General features: G+C 42.0%; 1 protein-coding gene across 3 annotated transcripts in view; it reads left to right on the forward strand.

Annotated features, from left to right (window-relative positions):
- The window catches only part of COL23A1 (collagen type XXIII alpha 1 chain), a 203,122-nt gene that overhangs the window by 114,858 nt on the left and 69,738 nt on the right, over positions 1-18,526 (forward strand). The gene's annotated exons all lie outside the window — the stretch shown is intronic.

The raw sequence follows: 18,526 nt of genomic DNA on the forward strand, positions 1-18,526 counted from the left end.
ACATTTTCAACTTGAATACTGTTTTCAATTGGAAAATGTAAATGGTTGTGTTGAATTCTTGGCTATTTACTTTTTAAGTTAAAATATTCACTGGAGAACACCCCCACTTTCTCTCCGGTATCAGGGTCTTGATACTTTGGATAAGGCAATGGTTGTCTGGTCTCAGTTTCCTGTGGCAGAAGTGCAACATTGGCCTTTTATAGATGCTATGAATTTGAGAAGCAGCATCATGACACTGGCAAATCAGCAGAATGATGGGGAGTTATCTCACATAGACAGGAATGAAATATAAAAAGACAATATGGGGGGGGGTTTCATAAACTGTTGCCCTTAGTTTTCAGCAATCAGATTAGAGTATAAAAAGCAAAGATAGTTGCAGAAAATTGAACCCGAAGGAGTAATTTGCTTGCTTTCAAGACTTTGTGTACCTAGAATTTAGTTGGTAGGGAATATGTAAGTGATTCTTAAAGTTAGGCAGCAACACAGCACGTACATGGGTGAACGCAGCAGTACAAGTGCTCCAGGTGGTACCCAGGATGAGTGTTGCCTTTTGAACTGGAAACCAGAAAACTTGACATTGTTCCTGGCCATAACTGCTATTATTGGGTAAACACTTCAAATGTTGAAGAGTTGTGTTCCCTGTATGTAAAATATGAATAATAACACTGTATAAATGTTCTTTGATCTCTTCCTATGAAAAGCTCTATGGAAATTCCAAGAATTCAATATTTAATGCTGGATTTAACCTTTGATGAAAATTAAGACTGTTAAGTTATTTATAAATATTTTTTTTAAGTAAAATATTCATTTGGCACAGTTAATGCTTTTTACTGTAGTCAAATACAAGTGGCTAACAATAAAAGCAGTTCTATAGTAGCAGTGATTAAACAATACAATGTCTGTATCTACGGTATGTTCAGAGGCAGATTAAAAATGCCACAATGCAACGAGTACTGCAGTAATATGGAGTTCGTGAATTATCTGAGGTAAATCCGAGGCAAGAATTGTGGCTGGGACTGTATAGCACTGGAAGAGAGAGTTGTCACCACATGTGAAAGGAGTCGAAATGGTACTTCTCCAAGTCAAACGGGAATTGACTGGTTATTTCTGGTTTAACAGGCATAAAATCTAAGTCAAGAAGAATACTGCAATTCAGGCTTTGTCACATAATTTTGTATCATTTGAACTTATGTGCAACAGCTTCTTGATTCCCCACCATCAGCCTTCTCCTTAGGAACTGCAAGCTGAAGTTAATGGCTTTCATCATAACGGCAATGAAAATACCATTTACCTATTTAAAATGCTCAGCAGGGAAATGCTCAAGAATGATTCCTTGTGCTCCAGGCTATTCATCCAGTTTGATGAAATCTCAATTTTTCCTTATGGCTGTGTGTACGCAGACGTGCCGCGAAGCTTTGAGCTCTCTATCGGTTTTGAGCATGATTAATTTGTGTCCGCACCAGACAGCTTGTTGTGCATTAAGCCCTGCCAGCCAACAGATAATTTTTCTAGCATTTAAACCAATTTACGATCTAGCTGACGTGCTCATTGTTTCACTAAACCTGGCCAGTCAGCGCCGTCTCTGCCACAGAGCAGGAAATTAATCTTTGCAGATATTTGACTCCATCAGCTTTCCTACCTGCTGCATGCAATTGTAGAGGAATTTGGCAAACTTTCTGCAAGAGCTGCATCCTCAAACTGTGTTCACAATAGCTCCCAGTAATCCTCCGCTCCCTTTCCTGGACGATGTCTCCCGGGGCATCATCTCTTCTCCCACCCACCCAGCTGGGTGGAACCAGAGCACCCAAAGCCCAGGGGAGAGGGTTTGGCTGTGGCATCTGTACAACCCAGGAGGGAGTGTCGGAGGTTGCTGGACTCACCTTAGGAGTACACAGTAAATACGTGACTGGGGTGATCTGAAGACCCATCTTAAATCTTGTACTGTTGGCTTTAATAGCTTGGGGCTATTAAAAGAAAGACTTGGAGGGTACCAGCTTAGCTCTTTGGTTTATGTACCTGGTTTAAGGTATGGGCACGGATGAAATTAGGCTGAAACTTCAGCAGGGTCAAGAGAGAAATCGCAAAGGAGGCGTTAGCCAAAATGTATACTTTTACCTGTGTGTTCATACAGATGCTTTACAAAAAGACGAATACGAAGCTCGTGTGTTGATTGCGCTGTGCTGTTGCAGTTGTCGCTCTTAAGAGATGAAAAACCATATAGGAATTGGAAAGGAAGTTCAGTTCAAATTTCCCTTAATAAAGAGTGCAGTAAAACTGGCACAAAACCAGGCCTGTGCCCAAGCCCTGTTCAGGTAACCCCCCCTATTTGCATAATGAAGGTAAGACTGAGCCTTGCGTGCAGCCCGGCGGGGTGGGATGGGTTTGGCTCTGCCGAAGCCTTGCTGGGACTCTCTCATTTCGGTCTTCCCGATATCTACCTGTGTCCTTGCACTGGAAGGAGTTCACTTTGAATCTCTCATACACAATTTGAGCTAGTGTCAATTTTATGATGACTCTCTGCTTAAAATGAAAGCTTGTAAATTCAAGTTATTGGGCTTACAACTTGCATGACTAGGAAAAGGCAGTTTGATTTGTTTTTTTTAATTTTCAAGGACTGTGGAGACAGCTGTCGTGCGGAGAGATTCACAGCAGATAATGAGATCCATCAAAGACATGCAAGAAGATAAATTTCAAGCAATCTGAAATTAATTCGGAGATCCCAAGGAGATCCCACTAAGTGACCAGTGTTTTGCTGAAATGCCAGCATCATTTTTCTTTCCAATTTTGTTTTCTCTCTGAGCCATATCTATTGCCTTTGAAGTAGCTACAGCTGAGGCCAAAATTTGTGAATGCTGGGAAACCAGCAGTTCTGAGCAAGGAAAAACCTTTGTAGTCTGTTCACAGACAGAGCAACAGAGTAGGCAAAGATATTTTTTTTTTCTTATTAATATTTTATTTCCAAGCCTCTAGCATTTGGCCCTCAGCTTCAGCCTGGCTGCATTAAAATGCATGGTGCAATCTTAAAGGTTAGTCAGCCGTTAAGCAAAGAGCTTCCTGGTCAAGGAGACCTGATGGGGAGAGTTTCCCTCTATGCTCCTGTATTGCCAAATGGTTTAGGTTAAGGAAAGCAAGTCATGGGCTGAAACGTGATTGACTTCAAGATGCAACACATTGCCCCTTCCGGGCAGTTGCATTGGTTAGTTAGGAGTGTGGTTAATGTCAGGAAATCTAGCCTTGGTTAAAACGTATGCAGTGCTTGCATTGGCCAACTTGGATTTCAAAAATTAAGCATCGTGAGCATTAAAGCTAAGCAGTAAAATGTGTGTTCTTTGTGATTACCATTTGCGTGTTGTAGCTTGTTCATGTTTCAGTTCTCAACCTCATGTCCACAATTGCTAAATTGGAAATACCTTTGGTTGTGACACTTACAATTCCTGTTACCATCTGATTTCTAGTCTGTGCTATTGTAAGAACCAGCAGGTATTATTTAGGCGTGTTAAAAAATAAAGATAAAAACCAATATTAAATCTCATACTTAAGATGCTCACTCAACTGAGCAACAGAAGTTGGCATCTTGTAGCATGGATCCTGCCACGACAGTGCTGCTGTTGCAAGTGAAAGCTGAAACTAATGCCACTTCTTTCAGGGATTTCAAGATCTTTATATTTTCCCATGATACTGTGTTCCTTTCGATTAATTTCAAAAGAAAAGACTACAAAAATTCAAATACAAAACAGTCTGGATGTCATCTGGAATTTATTTGACCTCTTACACTGGCTCTAAAAGAAATCATAAACAAATAAACAAATAAAACTTCTTTTCTAAGATAAAAAAGACACTTCATTTAATAACTAGATTAAAAAACAATTTGAAACTTAGTGGGGGAGGTTGCGTGTGGCACAAGGAAGGAAGGAGCACATTTCATTTTCATGGTGAGTGGAGATGCTGCCAGTTTGTTTGGTATGAACCCCTTGTCAGGGGCGTGAAGAAATTCCTGTTGTGCTGAGCACCCTGCAGCTGCAGTGACCTGTGCTCCCTCAAGTTAGTGAAGTTGGGATCTTTATATGGAGGGTTTGGATGTTTGAGAAGAAAATGGTTATTTTCTTTTGGAGGGAGTGAAATTTTAGGGCTGGTATTTGGAAAGGGCATCTTTCTTCACTAGGCAGCCCCAGTACTCCCCAGTTACTCTAAATCTATGTGACGATCACCAGTCTTTTTTTGGAAAATTAATAACTAGCTTTCTCCACCTTTAAAAAGCTAACTTTTATTTAGGCTCAAATGCACAGTTTGGGGCACAGAGGGGTCCTTGCTTTTTTTAGTAGGACATGGTCCCAGCTCTCTCCCTGTCTCCCCCAACACCACTCTTCCTTCCCATGAGGCGCCACTGTAGATCTCTTGGATAAAATGTGTTGCTAGACATAAAACAAGAAAAATATTTGTTTATTCTGCTGCAGACAGCTGTTTAGGATGCTGTGGAAGTCCAAGTCTTCCAGTAGTTTTGCAGTTGTTGTTTGTATGTGACTTTTTCTTGGAAATCATCCTTGTTAGGAGGCACTGAGGGTTTCTGTGCATCCCTTGGTAAAGAGTCAGGCTTTTTTCCTGCAGTATCTTTGTCCAAGGAGTTTGAAGGAGAAGGGACAGTGTGTCGCCAATGTTCAGTCAAAAAGAGGACCCATTTGTCCTTGAGCTACCAAAAAGTTTTTCTGGGCATGAACTGGGACGTTCAGTGTGTCCAAAGTCCAACTGGGCTGGAAAAAAAAACCTTCCCTCCCTTCTGGTAAAATGTAGAGCAAACTTGGAGTGACCTGTATGGAAGTGGTGGACAATGTCTAGGAACAGGTCTTTTATGCAGGAAAACTGTTTTGGATGGTCTGTGCTTCCAGTTGGGTTAAAAAGAGCTGGTTTGGTGGGATTAATCTGCAAATCTCTGATGCACAGTGAGAAAAGTGGCTCCCCGGGGTGATGGCTGTAGGGCAAAGCAGGTTTCTCTCCAGAGGTGCGGATATACGTGCACTCACATTTGAATACTTACGTATTTCTATTAAGATAATTCGGCCAACAAAACCTATAGCCAAGGGTGATAGAAATTGAGGAATGTGGACTCTTTCTTGGCAGCTCAAATCTGGCTTGGAAATGTTTCAGGGGAGGATTAAATCTTGCTGCTCGGCAGGTCAGGGTTGGGGTAATCAGCAGAGGTTGGGGATGGCTGAACCGGGGATTAGTGCGGCACAGCGGAGAGTCTGGGACTGCTGTAAATGAGGATACAAATGAAAATATGTCAAGCGCCTTTCATCTTAGGCATTTCCAAAGGGACTGTGGTATTTTTCAGGTGCTTTGAGTCTGTTGAGTGGGGAGAGACAGCAAAGCTGCTATCTCTGCTCAGCACGGGTTTCTGTCTGGGGTTAGGTGGGAAGGCAAGAGCACTCTGGGCTTGTTTGATCCTGTTTTGTTTCCTTGGGGGGGACTCCAATACCTGAAGTCCCACAATGAAAAACTGATTTCTGTGCCCTGATGTTGTTTGCTTTGTGAAACTATCCACTTTGTCATTAGTTCGCCTGGTTTTGTGCAATATGTGCATTGTATGCAAATTAATATGGTTAAAACAATGTCAAACAGGCTTACATTTGAGAAAAGTTAATATTTCTCTTGGCAGTTCCGATGTCCTTTGTTCTTTATATGCTGAATTAATTTCTTCTGCCAGCTCTTGCTCTGTGCACATGGTGATAGCGTCCGAGTGACTTGCTGAAAGGGCTTTGCTTTTTCTGAACAAGGTAGCAATTCCTCTGTTTTGTAAAGTGCATATCTGATATGTAACTGCTTCTGCACAGCTTCTAGAACAAGACAGTGGAGCAAAACAAAAGCTAATATTAAACAGTTTATGGTATGAAGCTACCACAACCAAAGCAAAGCTGGCCTTGGCCTCGTCTTTGGGTTTCTCCAGTTTGCCGGATGGACTGTGCCAGGAGGCTCGGTGCCGGGATATGGGATGGATCCAGAGTGGTGGCTCGGTGCTCGTGTCCTTGCCACGCTGCTGTACATGCCAGTAACGGGGTTTAAACCTAAACGTAGGGTGCAATCACCCAGGCTCCAAATGCAAACTGCAATTTTTGGATGCATAGCTACAAATTTGGATTTCACCTACTGTTGTCAACAAGAACTAAAACCAGAGATGGTGCTGGTCTGCACTATGCTCAGTGCGGGTGTTAATTGCTGTCTTTAACTGCTGGGCAGGAGCTGCTGCCAATGGTGCGGTAGCACTTCAAGAATACAGCGTTTCTCAGCCATTTCTCAGGTTGTCACATCCATTAAAACAGATTCAGGTTGGTTTGTCGGGTGTAAACTAAGCCCTCGGGTTTTGTGCAGGTTGGTTCAGCGGTGGTATGTGGGGCAGGTCATCGTGGCCCTACGAAAGGTGCAATTTCCCCAGTGCTGTTGGTGCAGCCGTGTGGAAACGGCAAAGCGGCGCTGGTTTTGTAGTTGGTCTAAATTGAGAATTTTGTGAAGTTAGAAATGCTTATAATTTCCATAGTGTTGTCCAGGGGAGCAAACCTCCTATGGTGTCTCCATGAGCTGCTTCTCTCTCTTCTGGGCTCCATCGCTGCTTCTTCTACCCAGCAGAAGAACGAGTAAATGCTTTCGACTTTGGGGTTTTCGGTGGCTTAAATGAAGGCACTGATGTATGTCCCAGGCCGTGTCCGTGGTGGAGCCCATCGGGCAGGACCAGGGAGGTAGGTGGTGGTGCAGGAGCAGTGCTGGAGGAGAAGGGAATGCTCGATATACATGCACAAAGGTTTTGGGCTGAACCCATCCATTATTCTTGTGTTTATTTCGCATTCCATCAACTTAAGTTGTGTTTCTGGCAACTGTTTGTTTGCTTTGGGCAGTTATAGTTATATTAGTGTAAATATTTTCTAGTGATTGTCAAGTGTCCCATTTACTTTAGTTTCTTGCAATTTCCTGCTGTAGTTTAAAAAAAAAAAAAAAAAAAAATTTAAAGGCAGAAAATCACCCTTCCCATAAGCATCAAACTGTCCTTTTTCAGGCAAAACTCATACCTCTGAAATTTCAAAAGGTGCTTTTTTTGTGATTTGAGAACTGAAAAAAAAAAAAAAAAAAATAGGTGGCATCTACACAATTGGAGTGAATTCTCCATGGTTGTGAAATGGTACAATAAAACCCGCATGAGTCACGGCTGCTGGAGTTAAGTGACCACGGGAAATTTATGGTCATACCCTAGTTCTTGTTTATCCTCTTCTTTATCCCATCCGTTTCCTATTGAGACTCATTTTTGTTGTTGTGTATGTATATTAAATAGCAGTGTCTTTGGAACGGGAGTCTTGTATGCGTGCGCTTTGCAAAGCATAAAAGTCTCCTGGTTGCTGTAACAGTAATAGCATAATAAATGCTCAGAGTCAAACCATGCTGAATATCTGTAATCTGGGATTTTCTTTTTCTTTTTTTTTTTTCCATTGTAAAGGTACTCTTTTTTTCCTAAATGCTTTCTCCAGTTTCCCATTCAGATCCTGGGCAAGTGGGCACAGGCATCATGAGAGCTGGCTTGTGCGCTGCGCTGGTCTTGCGATGCCCTACTTTTGCAAAATTAATTTTTCTTGCAGAAATATGAGCAAGGGCTGGATCTTATTTATTTTACTGAAGTCATTTTTTCAGTATGCGAACAATTAATAAATGATTATGGAAAAGAAATTCAGCATTTGTTCCCCAACCCCTATAAATAAGGTAATTGCCTTCTCCAGAGGGAATGGAGTTGGCAGAAGTTTCACAGGGAACTGTTGAACTGTAGTATTTGTTTGACATGTTTTAAATGGTTTACCAAGTAAAATCAGACACAAAAGGAAAGGGGCTTGTCAATCAGCCGGCTTGCATTGGGCTCTGAATGTCCCCCTGTCAATCAGAGCAATAGCGACTTTTCTAGGCGGCTGAGAAGTTGCTGGAGGCAGGGGGGGAGCAGCTGTGATAATTTGGGTTTTTTTAGACTTTCCAATTTTATACAAGTGAGACACGTAGTTTCTTGGAGAATCTGATTTATTATTATATGGATTCAGGCAGAGTGTTTCCGAAATTTACTCTACTTTATGGTATTGCAGCAAATGTAAACATGTATAATTCAACAGTGCCAGAAGAAAATGGCCTTTGTCAGCAGCAGGGGGGGGGTTAGAGAGAGCTGTGAAAAAGAGACAAGAGGCAGAGTTGTGACCAATAGTAAGATTTTTTTTTTTTTTTTTTTTTTTTTTTTATCTCGAAGAGGAAGACTATGGGTCATTTTTGAGGAAAAAACAGAAGTAAAGCGATGCCAGGAGTTAGGGCAGGCTCATGCTTCATGGGATGGCGCCCGGCACCAGACCGGCGATGGGGAAGGTGCCGTGGTGGGTTTCCCTGCCTGGGACCCAGGGTACGGGGGGCCCGTCGGGGCTGACCCCCGCAGCAGCTGGCTCCTTCGCTCAGCTGGAACTTGTTTTAGCTCCAAACGCAAGCAAAACGATAAGAAACAGAAACATCAGCAAGAGAGAGGTTTGACAGCCAAGTTGTGCAGAAACCAGATGTCGTTCTTCAGAGCTTGCTTTCACCCGGGTAACGCGGGTTGTTGCACCTCTCTGGGTAAGGGAACGTCTCCCTCCCAACCAAAAGTCTGCTTTAGGACCAATTTTTAGCTGTGGTTGCAGTGGGCTTCGTGGTTATGGGCCTGTACAAGCACTTGTGAGCGTGTGGCAGTGATGGACAAACGTGACCGGAGCCTCCCATGCCGAAGGAGACGCTTCCCAGGGACATGGGGCTCCCCAGCAGGCAGCGGTACCCCCCTGGGGACAAGATTTTCTGCTCCCCAGTTCAGTAAATGTCATTGCTCTGTATCGCATTAATTTTTTTCAATGGCAGAGAATTGTGCGGTGTGAAATACCCGTTCTCTGCTGTAGGGCAGCGTTGCTCCAAGACACAGGCAGCCGGCAGCGGTACGTTTCGCAGGGGATGCTCAGCCACGTACGGACCTGACTGAAGCGTCGCGCTAAGATAACGTGGAGACGATGTGGTTGCAAAGCAAAATATAGTTTGGGGATTTACTCTGGCTTTGTGGTCTTTCTAATAACCTGGAAAATCCAGACCCAGAACTGATCTTTACTGAATTCTGAGGCTGTTGAAAAATTTAGAGGGGGGAGGAAATACCATTTTTTGTTATTTTGTGTGAGTTCTTAGTTTAGTTCTACAGACGCCTATTTAGTTTCTGTAAAACCTTGTTGGATCTATAGGTATTTCTGCTCTTAGGTTGGGGATTCTTTAAATATTTTCTGAAACCTACAATGATTGGAAATGTTGGGATTTGGTTTTGCTTTCAGACTGGGCTTCATGGCTCAGTACTCCCTCAATCCCTCAAAGTCCCATTCTGTAACACAAACTGGCTGTGCATTATTCAGCTGGGGATGCAGTAAATGCTGAAAGGCTGATTGTGAATATTGATTAATAATCAAGTGACACCAACCCAATTCTTGGAGGAATGAGTCAGATATGCTAAAAAACTTTCATCTGTGGGGAGAAAAATACGGGTTGAAGCAGTGGGTTGAAAAGGTTATGATCCTGAAGACCACTACCAGCATGCAGGACTTTTCCAGGATACAGATGAACTTACCTGAAGACCTTGTGAATTCAGCTAATGAAACCCAGACAGCTCACAGCTGTTCATTGTGGCTTTGTGGATCACAATTAGGAGGGTGGTGACCCAGAGAGGGAAATGGGCATATGGATATATGGGGGGGTGTCCTGCTTTCAGTGTTAATTTCCATCTGTTACACTCTCATACATGGTTAACTGCCTTTCCAAAGACTTCACTTATCTCCATTTCAGAATTAGGCAGCAATATATCTATATTCATACAGGACTCTCAAGGTTTCTACTTGAAGTACTCTTAGATCCTCAGGTGAAATTACATCCAGTATATCAATAGTTTAAAAGTGTATCCTGGAATCCAGAAAGTAAAATTGAAAGCAGGATTCGGCTTATTGTGTTATGTCTTAAATCCAGGTCTGATTTTAGTTAAAAACTTGGCAAGATGCGGCAATAGGCATCGTATATTAATCAATGAAAGATGAAGGCCAACCCGCTGCCCTGCTTTGGGGAGAAACCTGCCTTTTTTTACTGTCTTTCAAGAACAAGGTAGACTTGGAGAGTTAGCAAAAGTCTTCATGCGGTAACTGGAGCATATAATTGGGAAAATGGTGGTCTATGGACAAAATGGTTCATAGAATGGTTCAATCGAGCCTCAAATTGACGTACTTGGTAAGTGAAATCTTACGTGCTGATTCTGTTTTGCAAATATTTGTCCCTTACTGTGGCAAAAGGATGTGATGTTTCTCCCATGCCCATGTATCTGCAGCTTCGGTCCACGCGGTTCCACCACTGCACTTATCCCTAACACCAAACCAAAAGAAAGTCGGGTGCTTTTTGTGTTTCCCTTTTGTATTTCTCTGGCCTGGTTTCCTGCTTTCACCATATTTTGCACCTTTTTTTCTCAAACTTGGACAGTTTAAAACACAAGTGGAAACTGATGGTAGTATCCAAACTTAGTAACATATTGGATAGCTTTGCTTGGAATAATTGCCTCTTTCTTTTCATCTCATCTCAATGTTTAAAGAACAACAATACCTCATCTCCGCTAAACCTTTGAACCTTTCCTGGATATTGTTTGGTAAGTTAAACTGGCAATCCAGCATTTGTTTAGCTGATCTCTAAAACACACAGACGATAGGAACTCAAGTGTTTGGAGGTAAAAAGTTGCACCTTTGGGATTGTCAGAAATAATTTATATTTCCTGTTTGATCTTTGAGATGCTTTTTGCTATTAAAAAAGAAAGTAAAACACCGCATCTCCCACACTGCTGCCTTTCTAGTCTATCAATACTTTAAAATGGGGAAAGAATGTGTTTAGCTGTCATGGTAAAAGATTTATAGACCTACTGCTTTATAGACAACCCAAACTTTGGAGCTGAAAATGGTCTAAGTACCTCTGAAAGATGCATTTGGCTGTTTGGTAACAAATTAAGCATCTGGAAGAAGCAGCTGAGCAAAGTCAGTCACTTCATTATGGCTTTTTGAGCTGTTTGCAAGACTAGTGGTCCTGAAGCAGCCAAATAAAACAAACTATTCATCAAATATGATGCATGGAGTAAGCAAGTGAACATGGTTAAACAAATCATGGTGGTAATTTTGCTAATTCATGAATTTAATGTGCACTCGCAGAGCTCCACAATGGAAAGCCGTTGGCCGAGCCGCGCGCTTGGAAGCGGCTCGGTGCAACGCGTTGGCCTGGGAGAAGGCTTTGGTCTAAAATGAAGTTGTTACCGAAACATTCCCCGGATGTGTGAGCAATATATCATCCCCTCTTTGCACTTGAATAAAAACAACCATTGCCACTGAATTCTGGGCCAGAGCAGGCCCAAAACATGGTAGAAAGGGGCAATAACAGAGTTTGCCTTTGCAATTTCTGTGAGTGTTGGCTCGTGCTGTTTCATTAATTGCGCCTGTTCCCCACCTTGTGCCAACCACCTCCGAGGCATGGCATGTGCCAAAGAAATGTCAGCATGCTCTCTGGTATCTCAACTATGTTTTTATACATACCGATATACTTTCCTTCCCTCTCCAGTCTCCCTACAGCAGTTTTATACTCGGTCTTATTGCTAACTGTATGCTTAGCATCCACGTTCCCAGCCTGGGGCGAGCTATCGTTCACCCTGACTCTGATCTCTGCAGCCTGGTCACCCGGGGCTGGACATGACCAAAGGGAGATTTTGTGTCTCTGTGGCCAGGTATCTTAGATTTGAGTTGTCTTGCCTTCTGGTGGCAGTTGTAATTAATTTCTGGGGTGGCCTTTTATATTTCATGGGGTTGCCCAGAGGCTTGTGCAGTTGTTGTTGCCTGTGTCCAGCCTGAAAGCGCTGGTGCTCTTTGATTTGTTTTTGGTTTGGGTTTTTTTTAATATTTTTTTATCAATGCCTTTGCATTAGCTGTCGTGCTCCTGCTTGTTAATTGAATTCAGACTTGACACAGATTAGCATTATGACTGGAAGCCTAATTCTTTAAACGGAGACACAAATGCTGCTCTTAAGTTAGTTGTTAATTGCTTTTATTTATCAGAGCTCTTAAGTGTGGCTGTTTAGATCTCAGCTAGCAATTTTAACTGCGACTGCCTCAGCGTATTTCTGCTGGAAGCTGTGCGATGTAGGTCAGATACATGACAGTAAAAAGTATTATATTGTTTTGATCATTCACACTTGCTACAGGAAACACCATATTCTTTCTATGGAGTGAATATGACTGTAGCACATGCTGGTTCTGTCTATATAATGGAAACTATATTTTCCATAAAAGTTCATATATTCCTTTATTGGAAGGATCTCAGATGAGTGGAAAAGCAAACAGTTTACACGCAGCAAGTCTGGTGTTTGCCCAGGGTCGTCAGGGAGAGAAGACAACTGTACCTTTAATTATATGCTCAGTTAAAATGAGGAGAAGCTTGGTGATTAAATCTTCAGCATGGTGAAAACTCAAGGTATAAATGTTGCATTTCAACAGGCAACAAACCCAAAGTCTTTAAAAAAGAAATACTTTTTTTTTTTTCTCTGTATCTCTTCTGTAAAATTTTTTCATCACTGATTTCATTGCATTATCAGGACTAGAATGAGAAACACTGCTTACGAGCAAATATAGCATTTGAATATGGGCCAGGAATTCCTTTTACAGTATAAGCTTTTGTGTGAAATAAATCCAAACAGCTGCTCACAACTTAAGTCTGAGTAAGTGAGCTAATGCTATTGCTCTGGTCTCAAATTTGAGGCTAAATTGTTTCTTTGCCAAAGACTTCGTGCCAACCTACCTGGTCCCAATTTGTGAGAACAAAGTACATTGTTTCTGCTGATCTGGGAGTGAAATCATTTTATTTGACATTTTTTTCCATTATAATTTCAACCCTCATGTGGGAAGCCTCCACGAGGTTGAGACTTTACTTCTCATCTCCAGTTCTCCAGGATATATCTCAAGCAGGAAAAAACCTCCTTGTAAGGCTAGTCCAGCGTGATGTATAGGGGTATTTTAATATACCTGAAGACTCTTTTTTTTGGCCATTAGTGTAATTGGCTTTTGATTTCTTTTGTTCTTTTTTCCTTAGATCTTCTATTCTCATTCTTTTCCTCCTACTTATTTTGCTGTGCTCTTCATCAGCTGCTTTCCAGGCTTTCCCTAGATCACCCTGCCGCCATGTGAAACCTCTTCCCAAGGGCTGCCCGAGAGACCGCCACAGCCCAAACTGGACACCCCCATCCAGAGCCGAGCCTTGGTGGAGCATTAGCCATGACTAAGCCTTTTGGCATCAAAGCTCCCTCAGACCTCGCGGAAAAGCTTAATTTGGGACAAGGAAGATATCCCCAAATGACTTAAGTAAAGATTTCTAAGGACTTTGGATGCTCCTAAATACAGGAGATAACCAAAGGCTAGTATACGTGGGGCAGCTGGCTTTTCAGTTGTCTGGTTCCTCCTCCATACAACCACACTTGTACATTATTGGGAGGATAGAGGGAATGTTTAAAATAACTACAAAACATTGTGGCCCGGTGGTGTTTCAATTTAGACCACTAATTTTCATGCTTCAGGAAAAAAAGGTCAAAGTACCAAGAAGGGAACTTCCCTAGCTATGGAAAAGGCAGAGTATTTTCTACAACCGTGTGGGGCACAGGATGTATCTCTCAAATAAATGGTTATGCACTTGCCCTTTCACAAAAGGTTATAATTTCCAAAGAATTTGAATTATGCTCTAAGTGTACAGTTAGAGCTTCAGTTCCTGTAAGATTTATTGCAAACAAATTAGCAGAAGGGAGGAGAAAAACCCATTGGCCAAGAAATGTCATGTCCTCTCCCGTGGTGGTGACTGCCTTAGCTGCTACCCAGAGAAATATCAGAGACCCCAGCCTCACAGGGCAAAACAGAGGATTTACATACTCATTCTAAAAATTGTTTATTTTAATAGAAACTAAAAATGAAGATGTTTGAAGTATGTATGTATTGTATTTAGAAGTTTACGTTGTTATTGAGCTTTTTTCTACCTAAAAAACTAACTACAGGTTTAAAGAGTTTAGGTGCATTGATGTGATAAACACAGCATAAAAATTTGGGTGCTAAGAAAATAGGAAGATTTCCTGAAGTCACTTGGTCTGCCTCCTGAATGTGTTAAATCATCCACTCAATTCACATGGTGCAGTTGCCTGTGTTTCTTCTGGTTGCTCTTCCATTCCACCCGTGGCCAGTTAGAAGATGTTTTCCTGGCAGTGAACAGCATCATTTTGTATCTGTTGCCACTGTCCTCAGACAAATTCCAATCTCTGCAAGGTCACAGTAATGTTAATAATAGCCCTTTCCTGAGTGCTGAGTGGTATTTTAACACCACTGCTCAGAGTACCTCTCCTAGCATTGTTCCACTGACACATTTACTGGGAGAGTGGAGTTCCTGATGGCTGAATCATGTCTCCTTTAAATTACATTGTCAAAAAGATCATTTATCTTGTGCGTTATGACTGGCGCAAACAGTAAATTGAATAACACTCAGTCGGTAATCGTCTAATGTACTAGTCTGTGCTGCAACATAGTTCATCTTGCAAAATCCTCTCCCGAAATCATCAGTCGTAGTTGCCTGGCTTCGCAGATAACTGCACGTGTTCCTGCTTCTAGATCCCACGTGGTGCTGAGCGGTGGGTGAGATGCAGTGTCCTGAAGCTGTATGCCCCATCTCTGCTCCAGGAGCCCCTTAAACAGCTATGCCAGGAGAAGGGTCACTCTGTATGCAGGAGAGGACTTTTTTCTTTTTACTTTTCTCTCTTTTTTTTTTTTTTTTTTTTTTTTCTTGTGTCAGCAACTGGCTGCTGGCAGATGGTCTACTTTCTTAGATGGACTTCTTGTTGGATAATTCAGGGCAGTATGAATTCACACATCAATTTCATTTTGAGTGTTTGGGAGGAGGATCGCCTGGGTCCATCTTTTATCACTTCACTCTGTTGAAGACAGTGTGGTAGTTTCACTGGGAATTTTATACCAGGTAAAATTACTTTGAAACAGCCAACCTTGTTAATATCCATCATTTATAGGTGTGACGCTGCTGTCATTGTTATAAAATTATATGATTAATTTTTTTTTTGTTCTGCACAGCCTTTACGAGGCTTCATTAATGCTAGCTTGTTGCTCATCACCTGGTTGGATTCCTGGAGACTGCAGGCTTTTTGGAAGCTAAGCCAACATAATACTATTAGGTTTTCAAAATCAGTTGTTGTTGCTTATGCTGAACTTGGCCAGGAGCACACAAACACCAAATGGCTGCTGTAGTTGGTTCGGAGCAAAACTTAAATCCCCGATGTAGTGTTCTCTGGTTTCCCTTGATCTGTAGCATCTGCCGGGATGTGCATGTGCTGGTGGTAGCTTGCTGGTACCATCGTGTAGAAGAAAATATCCCTAGCTGTGGCATTTTCTCCCCATGTAATATATCCCACATGGAAGGGATTTTGCTCTGTGGGTTTTGTTTTGCTAAGGTGAGCTTTTGCTCGGTCTTCTGAAGCATATGGCATCGTGGAGCCCTGGTCAAAGGTTAATGCAGGTAGTGGAAATAGAAACAGCTCCAGAAGCTGACTTCGTATTTGTTTGACAGGCTATTCCTGATCTTCTGTCTTTATAAAGATGTTGCCTGGGGGGCAATGTGTAGAAAACAAGGTGGTTCTTAAAGAGGTTGATGAAATGCCTTCTGCATGCAGAAAACTTGGGGGGAGGATTAAACAGGAGAAAAATGTTTCTTTTGAAGACCACAGGAGGAAGAATTTAAAAGCTTTTTTAAAGATGCTGAAATTGTGACATGTAATAGTGCAGTGTTGGATGAGTTTTGAAACAGGAAAACTTTGATTTTTATGTCCAACTTGATTTGTAACATGGAAGTGAAATCTGTTGGTGATATTAGCGTGATAGTTGTGGGCTTGCTCTTAGGATGGGCTTGGCCCCGTCCCTTGGATGCTTTATGGTTTGCACATGGCAGCTTGTGCGCTCTTTTTTAGGAAGCTGAGGAACAATGAGGGTGGAAAATCCTGCCAAAATGGGCATTAACTGTAGACTATGTCCACAAATGTGTTTGTGTAATAATAATATTTAAATATGAAGTACGTGATTCTTTGCTTAAAGTCTCTAATGTATACGCTTCTCTATAGTTACTGGGATCTTTTTTGGATATATGAGAAACAGCATTATTCAGCTGCTCTCAGTCTTGACTTGCTGGTTTCTCTTCTCCTGCAATTTTTGTATATTGAAAATGACAAAGAATATTTTATTTTTTTGCTGTGGGATTCCGGCTCTGGAATGACTAATTTTGATTGTAGATAATAAGCATTAGCTTTGAGTACTTCTCTGCTCCAAAAATGCAATTCATCAAAACCCAAGTACTTTGTGTCAGATCTGAATGTTTCACGAGAGATTTTGTAATCCAACATGTCAAACTTGTTTAATTGTGAGACTGTAACTGAAAACCAAAGGAAGCAGTAAGTGCTTCTTTATCTTGCTTACCTTATAGATGTGACTTGCAGTTCTGGGGAAAAAAGAAAATTACCTCATTTCTGCAAGAAATACACAACTACCTCATGCTGTAGAGGCATTCCCAATATGTGCATCTGCTCCCTGTGTTTGTAAACAGCCTGATGTTTCAGAGGGGCAAATGTATTGACTCGAGTAGAGCAATGCTTATCTCCCTCTGCTGAATAACCCCATGCAACTTGGTCACTGGTGACTTCTTGCTTCTTCCCGGAGACACCTTTGTGTTAGCAATTATCTGAGCAGGAAAAAGCCTAATTTACAAATGCTTTCTGAGAAAGCAGACCTTGAGGGTATCCATTTGTTCGTCTGTTCCAGGCAGCGATGCTTCAAGTTACCTAGTGCTGAAGATACTGTAAGGGTGATGAATTTCAGTCAAATGCTACCAGCAGACTCCAGTGTGAGTTTGGCATCACTTTTGTTCCCCAGTTCTATCGCTACATGGTTTTCTGACTTGTATCCGTAGCAGGAAAAGTAGTCTGTGTTCATTTTCCAGATTCACATTGATAAAACTGTGCCTGACTTGCCTAACCCATAAATCTCTGAAAAGAAGAGACTGTGACTTGCTTATGATTTTTCTAACCTTTCTAGGTGTTTTAAGTGTGTAGGAGCATATGGGTGCGATGCACAGGGTCACCGTTCTCACAAAGAAACACAAAACCGAATATGTGTGCGTGTTTGTGCGTAGACCCTTACTTTCTGAAAGATTTTCAAAGTTACCGTCTCTGTCCAGGACTCGTACTGAAGCAGCTGTCTCGGTGCAGATGTGAGAAACTGAAATCTGCTATGAAAACCTTTCTACCTTGTATATAGCAGCCCCTAGAGCTGCCAAAATATGCATCCTCTTGTTTTAAAAATAGAGGGGAGTATACTGCATACATCTGCTCCTGCCCTGCACAGTGCTGCAGCTGTGCCAGCATATTATCTGGAAATGGCCTGAGTAAGACCAGCCATAACAAGAGGGAAAAAAATCCCATGTTTGATGTAAGTGCAATTGTGGCTTTATTCCAGTCACTTCTTAATTTATATCTCAAATTCAGTTTATCTTCATGCCCTAGTGACTAAACAAAAGAGCTATATGCACTTGACTGTTTGAAGAAACTGTCTCTGGGTGTGGGGGGAAAAAAAAAAAAAAAAAAGATGGGGGTGTGTGCAAATCCAGAGTACTGAGCGAGCAGCACCATCTCAGTTGTTTTAAATGGAGCATAATTAGCGCTTTGAGTGGTTTCAGTACGCTTGTATATAACACTTCACTCTTTGAATGAGCTTGAATATTTTTTTTTCTTTTGCAACAAGCATCCACCCAGGGGAACAGTGGCCTCCGTTGGCTGCAATTAAGAAAAACACATAAACACCCCAAATTTGCCTCTGGTCTTGAACAGTTGTGTCATCTCAAGCTAATATATCTCGTGTGCGGGTTTCATTGGTGCTGGTGAACGTTAGATTTGGGACTTGGACTGGCTCTGCCCCATCTTGTTGGGAGGGTTTAAGACTCTGCCCCCCCACCCCCAGCTGCATGCCCCATCCCATCCTCTCACTGGGAATCCCTCATTTTAGCTCAGCTGTAGGTAAAGGAGAGTTTAAGACTGTAAACCTTTAGTCTTGAGGTCCTGAGATGCTTTAGCCAAAACATACCTTAAATGTTACCCCCTTATTATTCCAATAATAATAGCAATATTCCAGTTTGGTTCCTGGAGCAGGAGTTTTCTTCCCCGACACGTTGCAAGGAGGATGCTTGTGTGCGTCCTCGCTCAGAAAGGCTGCGGTGGAGGTATAAGAAGGAAAACTATTTGTTGCTTGTTCTGTATCTTGAAAGCAACTGGATCACGTGTTGAACTGCAAGGAGCTCTCCTCAGCTAACAACCAGAGGTTGCTTTCTGGGTGGCTTTTCTACTAACATAAAACGTAGCCCAGGA

This window comes from Aquila chrysaetos, chromosome 22, assembly GCF_900496995.4.
Source record: "Aquila chrysaetos chrysaetos chromosome 22, bAquChr1.4, whole genome shotgun sequence".
Taxonomy (NCBI): domain Eukaryota; kingdom Metazoa; phylum Chordata; class Aves; order Accipitriformes; family Accipitridae; genus Aquila; species Aquila chrysaetos.